Here is a 13,130-nt window from a genome sequence, read left to right on the forward strand (position 1 = left end):
CGCAGAGCAACGCAGACGGGGGCTATGGAGCGTCTACATTCCCGGGGGGCCAGGGGCAGGTGCTCTCCCCGCCCGCCGCGACCCGGACCTGGGGTCCCGGGCGCCCACGACGGGGAAGGAGGGCTCCCCTCCGCCCCTGTCTGGCTGGACCAGGGAAGGGCTGCTGAGGGAGGACGCCAGCGGAGTGTGCTTTCGACCCCCGTGCCCGTGAGAACGGTCCCCCGTACCTAGGAGTCGCGGAGCCTCCGCCAGACCGTACCTTCTTGCTGTTTACGTGAGGGATCCGCCCGACCAAGGTAGGGAGTGGGGAGTACGCCCTGCAAAGCGCCTCCTGCTCCGGGGGCGCGGGAACCGTGCGTCCCGCCCAGCCCAGCGCGCCGCCGCCGCGGGGGTAGGCGTGCCAACCTGCCCGGCGCTCGGGAAGGCTGCGCCCCCGCGAGCTCCGTCAGGTGACCCAGGTAGAGGACGCGACCGGCCAGAGACGGCCAGGGTCAGAGGAGGGCCCTGGGGGCTGGCTGGGAGTCGCTGGGCAGGGAAGAGAGAACTGAGGTGCTGGAAGCCCTTGCGCGGGATTTTCCGAAGCACAGAGACAGTTTCTCAACCAAAGGGAAGGCTGATTACTCAACCAGTATTTTCTTGAAGCTTCGGGCATCCAATCCTCACATTACCCTGAAACACAGCGTCTTTAAACTCCACTTCTCCATTCTTTCCATCCTAGGAAGCCAGAATTCAGGCTCGTGAATCGTGCTTCTCATTCTGCCCCCGTTTCCAACACTTGTTCGCCAGTCACTGTATCTCCAGGGTCCACTTTCACGCGCAAATCTATGCTCCACTGGGTTAAAAGAGATCACCAATCACTATCCAGATCGATCCAGCAAAGTTTTGCCTCAGGAGCAGATAAGGACAGCCCCAGGGTTTTTGTTTTTGTTTTTTGTTTTGAGTCCTGTGGCAATCTCTGATGATGCACTGTCTCCAGCACCTACATCCCATCCCTAGTCTTGCCATAAAGAGATGTGGGGCTCCCACGGATAATCTGAGATTTTGAACCTGAGGCCTTCTCTTTCTCTATTCCATCCCTGTTTCTCAATGTAAGTGATTCTAAAAACAGTCTTATATTGGCTTTCTTCATTGCCACAGAAACTAGTTTATCTCAATCAGTGAGGAGTGTTTATAAGGGAAACAAATGAATACCTTTAAAATTCCGTAATATTAATAAACTACATTCTATCCCCATAATTACATTTGTTCTTCACAAACTGACATCAGAAGCTGAGGAAGCATTCTTGCTTCTCTTTACACACAAATTGTAAATGGCAGAACTGAGATTCGAAACGAGAATTTTACTCTAAATTCAGATTCTTCCTCTTATCCTATTCCACATCTCGAATTCCCATTAAAGGTTCAAACCTCAGGCAAACTTAATCAACAGTCATGAATGTGAATTTGATACAGTGGAGTCAGATTTTCCATACAGTTTACTGAATATGTGGATATTTCTCTCTATCCCTGACCAACCAGGCTCCCCAGCTGCCTGAAAAGACTTTCTTCTTATTAATGCAAAATCTCCACCTCTCTTCTTCATGATTTCTCAAGTGTGTGCTTGAGGAAACTTTGTTCTAACTTTCCCCCCTGAAACTGAAAACCTCTGTTCTTTTTCTATATATCTTCTCTAGTTGAACTGTCTAGATCGACTCTGGTGTTATTGCTTTGTAATCCCAAAGTCAATTAGAATATTCTGGCAAAGTCAGGTAGAAATGTATCTAGCCACAAGTTATTACGAGTGTCATCTATATACAGTGAAGGTTATTTTACAGTCAGCAAAAGTATTAGCACATTCTACTAAGGGACAGTCCTTATACTTGTTCAGTTCTTCATGTTTTCAAAGCACTTTCACATATATTTTTTAACATATGAAATAAATAGTTCTGATGTTTTAACACCTTTAGTTCAAGTTTCATTCATATGCAAAGCAGTGTTTCTCACTTATAAACATGTTGGAAACTTGAAAGATTAACCGAAACTTGTCAGAGGAAATTTGACTTCTAGTCAAAAGGTACAAACTATCAATTATAAGATAAATAAGTCCTGAGAATATAATATAGAGCATAGAGACTACAGTTAACAATACTATATCATATATCTGAAAGTTGCTAAGAGAGTAGATCTCAAAAGTTCTCAACACACACACACACAAATTGTAACTATGTGAGTTGACATGTTATTGTGGTATTTCATAACATACATCTATAATTATGTTCTAGACCTTAATACAGTGTGTATATGTCAGTTATATCTTAATGAAATTGGGGGAAACCCCATATGAAGTGGCCCTACATGTTCTTTAGAATGGCTAAAATTAAAGACTGACAGTACCAAGTATTGATAAGGATATAGAACAACTGAAACGCTCATACGTAGCTGGTAGGAATGCAAAACGGAGCACCCATGTTGGGGAAGTCTGACAGTTTCTTATAAAATTAAACATGTACTTACTCTATGACCCAGCAATCCCACTCCTAGGTATTTTCCCTCAAGGGATGAATACATAAGTCCACACAAAGGCAGGTACTTTATTTGGTGCCAGAAACAACCCATATATCTATCAACTAGTGACTAGATAAACAAATTGTTTTATATCTACACAATTGAATACTATTCAATTATAGAACTACTGATATATGCAAGAACATAGATAGATCTCAAAAGCATTATGCTAAGTAAAAGAAGTCAGACACAAACACATACATACTGTAGAATCCATTCATATGAAATTCTACACAAAGCAAAACTATGACAGAAAGCAGGGGTCCCAGGGAGCCATCTCACTTCTAAAGCAACCGCTTTACCTTATTAAGTTTACATTGATTTCTCTTGCAACCAAAAGAACTCTAAGATATTTCTTGATGGCAAAAATAATAATAATAATAATAAGTTTCTTAAGTAACTCAGGAAGACCACACTCCCTGAGTTTGAAACATAATATCATAAAATCTTCTAATATTGTGTTCAGATGGTTTTATCCCGTCTGGAAGGCTCATTTGCAGCTCGCCATCTTCCTAATATCACTCCATGCTTATTCACCACTCACTTCCATAGAGTCCATTCAAGGACTAAGCTTATCATACCATAATGATTTCAGAAATTAAGATATTCTAGCAGAATGGTCTTGATGTTTATTCTTAGAGAGAGCGGGAGGGAGGAAGGGGAAATGAGAGAGAGAGAGAGAGAGAAAGAGAGAGAGAGAGAGAGAGAGAGAGAGAGAGAGATATCAACCAAACCTCTTAGAGTAAAACTGATTGTTTCATATGTCAACCTAAATGATTGATCTACGTTGATTTCAAGCTTCTTGATATATATCTCTTGGAATTGGAAGCATTAACCTTAAGTTAATTCAGAACAGAAATCCATAGAACTCCTTTTTTAAAAACTTAGAAACTTTGTAAATACTTCGAGAATCTAAAATTTGGGAAAGTAGAGAAAGAAAGAGATCTTTTCTCAAGTTCTTTGATGGACTATCCCAGGAGCAAAGGGCCAAACCGTGAGGATGATGTATGAGGTAAGTTTTCATAGGATAGATCTAATACCCGAGACTCTCAAGGACAAGGCAAATAATTTCCATCTGTTGCAAGAATTCTACTAGACAACAGAAAGGGAGCTTCCAAATGTACACACATCAGCCGAATGTGGCTAGACGTGACTTTCAGGAGGGCATGGGCTTTGTTCTGCCTTTCGCAGGGATGTTTCCCCAGCCCCGAGAACGTCGTAGGCACTTATCAACCAAAATGCTTGTTGAGGAGTGAACGGACAGACCTTTTCAGAACATCTGTTAGGTCTGGAGGAATAGAGTATCAACATCTGAAATGGCCATTGCAGACACAGTGGGACTGCAAGGAAGAGAAGTCCGTTCAGTGGCTCCTTGCCCTGACTTCCTGCCCTTGACGTACAATAGCTGACCTCATTTAAAGACGGAAATGAAGAAATATAGCACATGATTTCCAACCATGCAGTCACAACAAAACCACGAGTGAGCAACTGGTATCATTTTAATATCTGTAAAAGTCGTATGGCCTCACCGAGTAGTAAGAATATGAAAAGAAAGCAGAATTTTATCGAGTTCCACATATTTTTGGAGCTCCTTGGAAAGTATATTGAAATATCTTAAGAATCGAATGACTGCTATATCCAGCCCTGTGGTGTGGCAATCTGGGTAGGGGCTGCCAACTTCTATGTGGATGGAGAAAATGAGGTAACGAGTAATGACTCAAACCTAGGGACATGAGCTATGTGGCCACTGCCACGTTTAGCTTCAGTCCCTGTCATCATACTGTAATGATTTCAGTTACGAAGTATAACCAGGGTTCAGTGTGTACCAGTTGGGGTCACAGACCAGAATACTGCCAGCCTCCTGGCTATCACTGGCCACGTATCAAAGAAGGAATCCCTCTCAATATGTATGATGATGTATGGTTTCATATGTAAGTATCTTTGAAAGCCTGGAGGTTGCTGTCCTCTGGCAATTGTATGGATAGTCATAGTTGGTCCCCACAATCTCTGGAAGACTTAAAATTAGTGTTAAGGAATCTGTGAATACTTATTTTTTAAAGATTTGTTACACTGAAAAGAATTTGGCCTACCAGAGTCAAGCCCAGGCTTGTGATTCCAATTTAAAATGTATACTTTGTTTATACTTATGATTTTAAGTTGAAATTTTTCTATGCAGAAATATGTATTGAAACATTTGTCATATATCAGAACATTGAAGAGAGCTTAAAGTGCACTGTATTTGTAAGTGTATTAGTTATATAAGTTATTTAAAAACTTAAGAAAGTTTTAAGTCAAACAACTGAGACACTTAAAAAGGGTATCAAATATATTACATTTATAAATGCAGCTTAAAGTATTTCAAAGTTTCATTAGTTATATTTGTAAATAGGATCAAACATAAAGTCCCTTTTAAAGACATGTTTAAATTTGGTAGATTTATAAATAACTAGTCGAACCTAAAATCTTAAGGAAGGACAAGTTTTTAACTTTGCAAATTTGATAATTTAGATATTAAATCATAAAGCCAAACTAAAATTCTGCAGACAAAAATTTTTGAGAACATTAAAAAAAAAAAATGCCAATGTTGACAAAATTCGAGTTACTGAAAAGTTTCCAAGTTGTTCCTCCTTCCCCATATTAACTGCTCTTCTTCCTCTTCTGCTGCCTGTGTCACCACTTCCGCTAGTCCGAGTTAGTCCTGGCGCATCTTCCAGTCTGCTCCTATGTGTCAGGCCAGTGTCCTCCGCCCTTCCTCCAGCTTTGGCTCCTTTTCACTTTCAATCACTGGTACAGATCTGACTGTGTACACATTATTTCCCATGTAACAGTTCCAGCCCACTTAGATTACTAAGAGAAGATTTGTGATGTATCCCAGTTTATATAATGGGATTCACTCTCCTGTTCCATAGTGTTTCATGGTGTTCCATGAAAGGGCATCATCAGATCCAGAAACCCCACTCCCTGATCAAGTATGAGAATTACTGACTGTTACTTCACAAATCTTTTGCAGGAAACCAGTTCCTCTGAGGCTCTGGGCTCACATCATGCCACGTCACCTCATGCCTTCCTGTTCGTCACTATCCGCTGACCTGCTAGTCCTTTCCCCATATACTTAGTTTTCCTTTCCAACTCTCCTTTTCAAACTCATCCTTCCCTACCTTGTTTCCCAAGCCTAGATCCTAGGCCACTCCTCACTGGCTATGGTCTTCTTGAAGAATCTTGTTTGTGCCCATTTATAGGTCAATACCGTTCAGATTTAAGTCCCCTGCCCAGCCACCTCATCCAAGCCCCAGACCTAGATTGGCAACTGCCTGCTTGAGACAGATTTCCACTTGGGTGTCTCAGAGGCACGTCCGCTCAACATGTACAAATCTTAGCTCATCATATTGTTGCCAAGGCTGGTCCTCTTCTTCATTTCAACATGTGGCACCATCATTCATCAGGTGCATATGCTACAGCACTTAGTCCTGCTGATTTTACCTCAAATCCATCCAATTCTTTTTATTCCCACTGCCATCATCCTTGTTCAAGCTACCTTTACCTCTTGCCTGGACTACAAAAGTAGCCTCCTAATTGGTCTCATCTGCTTTGCCTTCTTTGTAGCTTCTTCATCACACTGCATCTAGAGCATCTCTGTCTAATAAAAACATAGTGGGAGCCACAAATGCAAACTATTTCCATAATTTTAAATTTCCTAGTAGCTACATTTAAAAAGGTTAGCAACAAACGGGTAAAATTGATTTTCATTATATTTCATTTAACTCAAAATATTTTAATGTAATCAATATAAAAAATGAGATTTGCATATTCTTTTTTTCATACTAGTATTTGAAATCCAGTGTATATTTTATATTTACAGCACATCCCAACTAAGACCAGCAACATTTCAAGTGTTCAGGAGCCATGTGTAGCTAGTAGCTACCTGTTGGACAGAGGATATCTAGAATGATCTTTCTACAATGCAAATCAGATCGTTTCACCCCACCCCAAGTTTAAAATTCTTTCGTTGCTTCCCAGTTGTTCTTAGATTTAGGATGCAAATACTTAAAACATAGCCTACAAGCTTCCACAGGGTCTGCGGTGTGCTGCTTCTTCAGCTTCTACTTTCTCCCCTTTGCCCCCTCACTGTCTGTGTGCCAGCCACATTGTACCTTCAAGTGTTCAGACAGAGTTCCAACCCACCACACATCCTCTGCATGTGCCGTTGCCGCTGTTGTCCATGCCAGCCTCTACCACCATTCCCTCCATCGTCACCAGCACCTCCGCTACCTGCGTCATCTCTGTTATCACCACCACCTCCCCTCCACCATCAGCATCAACTCCATCGGCACCACGTCCATCGCTGCTCTGTTACCACCGCCCCCTCCACCAGCATCATCACCCCCTGCTGTAGACACGCTCACTTCTCCTTCAGGTCTCTGCTCACTTCTCCTTCAGGTCTCTACTCACCTTCGCTTCCCTTACTCTTCAGCCTAGATATTTGTTCTTTTCCTTCATAGAATTTAGCTTAGTTTGTAACTATATCATCCCACTTCTGTGATTAATGCATGTCTCTCTCACTAGGCCATAAAAAGGAATGGTTTGGTTTAGTTCACCATTGTATCCTCAATGCATACCCAATAATTTGTATGTAGAAGGTATTCAGTTAAAAACTTTTGAATAAACAAATAGATCAAGAAATCTGGAAATAAAGAACTATAAAATGGGGCACTGACTAGAGCTTGAAGAAAAGTTAATGAACACTGTCAAGTTTGGCACATAGATTCCAGAGTGGGAGGTAATTACTTCTGCTGAGACACCATCTTGTGCTAAGGTCTCATTGTTTTACATGTGTTTATTTAATACTATAAGAAGTCTAGGAGGCAGGTTTTGTCTGCGTTTTAAATTCAAGGAAGCATAGAAGGGTTCGGGACCTTGCCAAGTAAGGAGACTCCAAGTAATCGGAGTCTCGATCTGATTTCAAAACCTCCATGCCCTGCACTTTGCTAGATCTCGAGACAACTTCCCAAGCTTCATAATCTCACTAGACTTGTTATTCAATGACAACGTGGCCAAACACTTAAATAATGGAAAAGCTGAATTATTCACAGTATGTGTGTTTATATGTGTATGTGTACCAACTTTGCTATGAGGCTTTTTAATACAAATGTTGCCAAAAATGCAATGCATGATTCAAGTATGATTGCCTCATATGAGAATCTTAAGCAAAAACAACCTTGCCTGAAATGTTACTATTTTAAGTCCAAGAAGGAAGTTAAATGATGATTGAGTAATAGTTCAAGTATGGGACAATCTCAAATACCAGCTGATTTTCCTTCCTGTTTACTTGAAGTTATGCATAGCCTATGTCTAACAGAATGCTTGACATACAGAAAGAGTTCAATCATTGTTAGCTATTACTATCATTATCATTTTCATTCCTGGCGCATTGCAGCTTTTAACTTATGTCTTGCATACACACAAAAATAATAGGTTCTTAAACATATGCTTTGCTAGCTCTACGGGAATCACTATGAATCCTGCCATAAATCAACTTCTGTATTGACGCAGGTCAGACATCAGCGGTGGCCCGTGCACCACAGATTCAAAGCTGAGCTGACTGATTTCGAGAGCTCGGCACAACCCAGTCACACCCATCCTCTGTGTCACTATGGGAACAATGAAGCATGGTCATAAGGGCAAGTGTTTTGCAGTCAGAGAGACTTTGTTCAAAACTTGTCTCTTCCAAATGCTAGATTTATGCCTGAGCAGATCACAAGACTCAGTTTTCACATCTGTTACATGGGGATGATAATTCTTATCCAAAGTACAGTGCCCAGAATCTGGTAACTGCTAAGTATTAGCCATTATTTTAAAGAAAGGCCCTAGGATTTAAGCTATGGGCACCTACTTCCATCTCTAGTTTGCTGTGGGACCGGCCAGGCTAATCAAATTGTTGATGGGTCAGGATGAAAAGAATGAGAACATTTTCCTGAGGAAAAGGAATATCGCACAGTGACTTGCTCTGTTCACAGTCATGCTTCTATTTCCTCATTCAAGTGGCCGTGACCCCCAACTCCCCAGACTCTGTTAAGGTGAGCTACGGCATCGCCAGGTAACTAGGGAACAGCAGGGACATCACCTCGCCACCTGCGAGCACGCTAGGGGTATAACAGGGTCTAGTCTTGCCTCAACTGTTCATTTGTCAAATGATCCAGATTGGCTTTTAGAAAGTTAGGATGCTGCAACCTGTTTGTCGTGAGAGCAATGTTTCAAAAAAGTGATTCAAAAACATTTCTGACGACATAAAGTTGAAATAGAGAGGCAGTGTGGTACAATGGTTACGGAGAGAGTTTTTGGACCCTCTTGCTAACTGGATGCTCCTGACCAAATTATACTCTTTGTAAAATGAGTTTAATAGAGTAGTTGTAAAAATTAAGTAAGGTGCCATGTGCAAAGCACGAACACTGCCTGACATTTATACATGCTAGATATGCCTTGGTGTGTAAGTGGAGTCAAATGAATACACGTATTCATTTTAGAGAAATAACAGAGAAATCAAACTGCCTGTCAATATATATGCAAACTATAGGCATGTCGATAATAATAGTAAGTTGACAAAAGTACATAATGATGGGGCAAATGAGAAGAGAAAGGGGAATTTTAGGTCAGTTGACAGAAGAACTTTCAGACACATGAAATTGCAGAGCTTTAGAGCTATGTTGACAAAGAATAAAAATTTGGAGAGAAAATTAAACAATGTAAATGGATGTGGACATCTGGGTAGATTTTTTTCCCCATTCTTTCCTAAAAAGCATTTGTTTCCAATCGTAAAGCATTTGCCAGGAAAATTACCAGATTATGATTGCCACTCAAATAATCAGATCCCAAACTTGTCTTGTCTCAGGCCCACTGAGGGCATTGACACCCAATGGCTGAAGAGATGTAGACCAAATATAAAATCCCGACCTTCCCCATCATTTTGCTCTTGAAGAGACAGACATTATGAAGGAAGAATTATTTCTTGAGGGACCTAGAAAAAACTAACTGGCCAAAAATTCTCTATAGAAATTGTGCCATAGAAAGTGTTTACTTGGATTAATAAGCCTCTTTGATAAAAGGCAAGTACACTAAGTCCTCACTCCACATCAATAGATTCTTGGAAACTGCGACTTTACGTGAAATGACATACAACAAAACCGGTTTTTCCACAGGCTAATTGCTATAAACAAGAGTTAAGTTCCTACAGTATATTTCTAGTCACAAAAACATCCCCAAACTTCTAAGAACCAAAAACACTTCTAATATTAACCTTGAAATAAATGTGAGCTATACATACATTTCAGAGAGATTAATAAAAACAAATAAGATAATTATTTTCCAACCTGCTTTTCCCAGTTCAAGGTCGTGGGTGGTGGGAGCCCATCCTGGCGCTCAGGGCGCAAGGCAGGAACCTCCCCCTCCCCCGCCAGCGTGCACACTCCACACAGTGACCCCAGCCGGGAATCCCTTTTTTTTCTCATCAACATTATAATGAAACAACATTAAACAAAACAGCATTGTTCAAGCACCTGCTGTACACTAAGGAAAATATCATTGGCCTTTCAACTTTAATATGAATATTATTTCCTTCTTACCAACTAGATGCGCTCAGTTTGTCTCAGAAAATGAGTGTTGATGGCGTAGGCGGAAGTGCAATTTTGTAGCAGAGGGTATTGACTTACGCGGGTTCATTTGGGACAGTGAAGGAAAAGTATTTGGAAACGGGGATCCCCTCAGAAACAGAGAATAGAGTCCAGGCAAGAGGAGGGGGCAGAGAAAGGAGGTGTGGAGAAACCCTCTTAGTGGAAACTTCGGGCCTAACAGTAACTTGTCATTCATTCTTTGCAGAGGAGAGAGAGAGACGTGGGGCTTGGCTTTGGGAAAGAAAGAGACATTGCTCCCTTTTCCAAGAATGAAGGACAATTTTGCTGAGAAAGTTTTTCCTGGCACTCAAAGAAACACAGAAGCTGTTCTGTTTTAAACCTCAGAAAATTTGTCAACTCGGCTATGCCAAGAACTGGTACGGGGTGACTATGTCTTACTCAGGCTGTCTGGTGAGTGACTACATTCAAATTCTGTTCTTGCATAATAACGTTTCACAGAAATCACAGTTTTAGGAAGTGAAAGTGACTGCTGTGGAGGACCTGAATTTTCTATGGTATTGAGGCTGCCCCATGCTTGGCTCACAGCCATCTGTTCAGAAAGCCAGTTAGAAAGGTATGGTCGAGAAAGGAGGATGGGAAAGGAGCAATAACTATCAACACCTACTAGGTGTTAGACATATACTTTCAATCGACAAATGTTTACTCAGCATGTCCTTTTGTGGGCATGGTGTGAGTTGCTGGGGTGGACAGCACAACAGCCATGGTCTCTGCCCTCAAGAAACTCAGGCTTCTGGGGAAGAGATAAACTGAGCAAGTAATCCCAAGAGGGACAACATGAACAGCATGACAGAGGAAGCAGAAGTCTCTTAACATATCTGTGAAAATATTATGAGCCCCATTTTGCAAATGGGCAACCTGAGGCTCAGAGAGATTAGAGAAGCTTGTAAGAAGCATAGTGAGTATTTGAACTCTAGACATCTAAACCCACAGCCCATGTTCTATTGGCTGACTTTCATATCTATTGTGTGACATTTGCATGTCTCCAGGGTGAGAGCTTGAATAACCATTTACTCTTTTCTAAGAGTGTCCATACCTTCAACGGGTGAAGGACTGCACAAATAGATATTTTTAGCAAGGGTAGTAGAATGAAAAGCCACAGGAAATTGTGGCCCCACCCTTATGGGTGGGGTGGTCTCAAATGTGCCATTCAGTGTTTCTGGGCCTCGGTCTCCTGGGAGTGTTAACTTTTTAAGGGGTTATTAAAAGAGTAAATTAGGTGGCAGAAGTGAAAAGTAATCTGTAAACTAAAATCACTCATTATTTTTATGCTTATAATTATTACTACTTTTCAGCATTGTAAGATGTAGTATCTCAATAGCCAATCTTCACCTGGCTGACTCCTGGCTGCTGGCTCAGCCTGGGTTTAATATCACATCAGAGAGCACGGTGGTCATGTTTCCACGTCCAGGTGATGAACTATCCCGGTTTCTTCAGGACAATCCTGGTTTCAGCCCTGAAAGTCTTACCTCCTAGTCATTTCCTCAGTCTTGGGCCATTGGGGTGGCTGATGACCCAATATCCCTTCCTTCTAGTGGATGCTACAATGAACTACAAAGTACTGGTGTGGCAAAAACATGGATGCTCGTAAGTGCTTGTAAGTGCTACATCACTTCTAAGCTGTGTCATCTTAGGGAGGTCGCTCATTATTTCAAAATACAGAAAACATCTACTTCATAGGATTTGTAGGTTCTCACCTCGGCAGGCACCCACTCCCCTCTTGGTCACTGTGTTCCATGTTATTAGCCTCCATTCTCTGCCTCAGACGTGCAGAGCTCACTCTCCCACTTTGCACTTCCTGTTCCCACTTTGTGGAAGGCCTGGCTATTCCCAGATGGGCTCTGTCTTGTCATTTAGGTCTCTGCTTACCTGTTACCTCCTCAGAGGGTCCTCCCTGGCCACTCATTCGGGAGCACCTCCCCCAACACTCCCAGACGCTCTGCCTACCCTTCGTTTTATCTCCTCCCTAATGCTAAATATGATCTGCAACTGTCTTGCTGAGGACAGGAGTCTGCAGCCTTCTAAAATGGCTCCCAAAGAGCCTCACTTCCTGCCGCTCATGCCCTTGTGTCACTCTCGCCCTGTGAGTGTGGGCAGACCCTGTGGACTTGCTTCTAACAAACAGGCTATGGCAAAGTGGTGCAATGTCACTTCTGAATTATGCCCTAAAAGACTGACTTCCGTCTCCCTTTCTCAAGACTGAGTCTCATTTTCTCTCCTCTCCTCTCTCTGTCTCTCTCCCTTCCTCCCTCCCTCTCTCTCAGGTCTGTCCTGATTCCTGCCCCATAGGAACTGTGAGATAATAAAGGCTGTGGTGTTAAGTCATTAGGATTCGGGGTATATCGATGCATTGGTCATTTCCTCCCCTAGAACGTTAGCCCCATGGCAGAAGGGACCACGCCCACCTTGCCCACTTTTGTAGCCCAGAGCAAAAAATCAACGTCTGGTACATAACAGATGCCCGGTTTTATTGAATGAGCAAACATGAGGGCACAGGCTACATACAAGGTATGTACGGATACATGAAATATATATTTGTTGAAATTGCATGATTTAGTGACCAATTAAAAGTAAAGAGAGTTAGGAAAACAGAGTGTCTGGGCTGACTTATTAACTGTCAAGTACATAGGCCCCTACTGTGGGCATGAAGATGTTGAATGAATAAGTGGTAAATGAACAAACTCAGGCATAGGTTTTGGTTAGGGACAGATTAAAAGTGATGAGCTTGGTGTTGACACATTGTGAAATGCCAGTAAAATGTCTAATAGGCATTCAGAAATGTCTGGCTTTTCACAGAATATTAAGTGAAGAAAGCAATTCCATAATCGTGTGTATATCCTGTTTCTGTGAAAATACACACATACACACATGTCTGGAAGGAAACGTACCAAAATGTTAAGCGCT

At 41.9% G+C, this 13,130-nt stretch overlaps 1 protein-coding gene across 3 annotated transcripts in view; it reads right to left on the bottom strand.

Moving 5' to 3' along the window:
- Nucleotides 1–10,536, bottom strand: part of TLR2 (toll like receptor 2) — a 20,189-nt gene extending 9,653 nt beyond the window's left edge. Inside the window, 1 exon segment of one of the 3 annotated variants that reach the window (NM_001320279.1) lies at nt 260–546. The gene's annotated coding sequence lies outside the window, so the exon portion shown is untranslated. 3 annotated transcript variants of the gene reach the window in all.
- Between the last annotated feature and the right edge of the window lie 2,594 nt (nt 10,537–13,130).

Source organism: Pteropus alecto, unplaced genomic scaffold (genome assembly GCF_000325575.1).
Source record: "Pteropus alecto unplaced genomic scaffold, ASM32557v1 scaffold50, whole genome shotgun sequence".
NCBI lineage: Eukaryota > Metazoa > Chordata > Mammalia > Chiroptera > Pteropodidae > Pteropus > Pteropus alecto.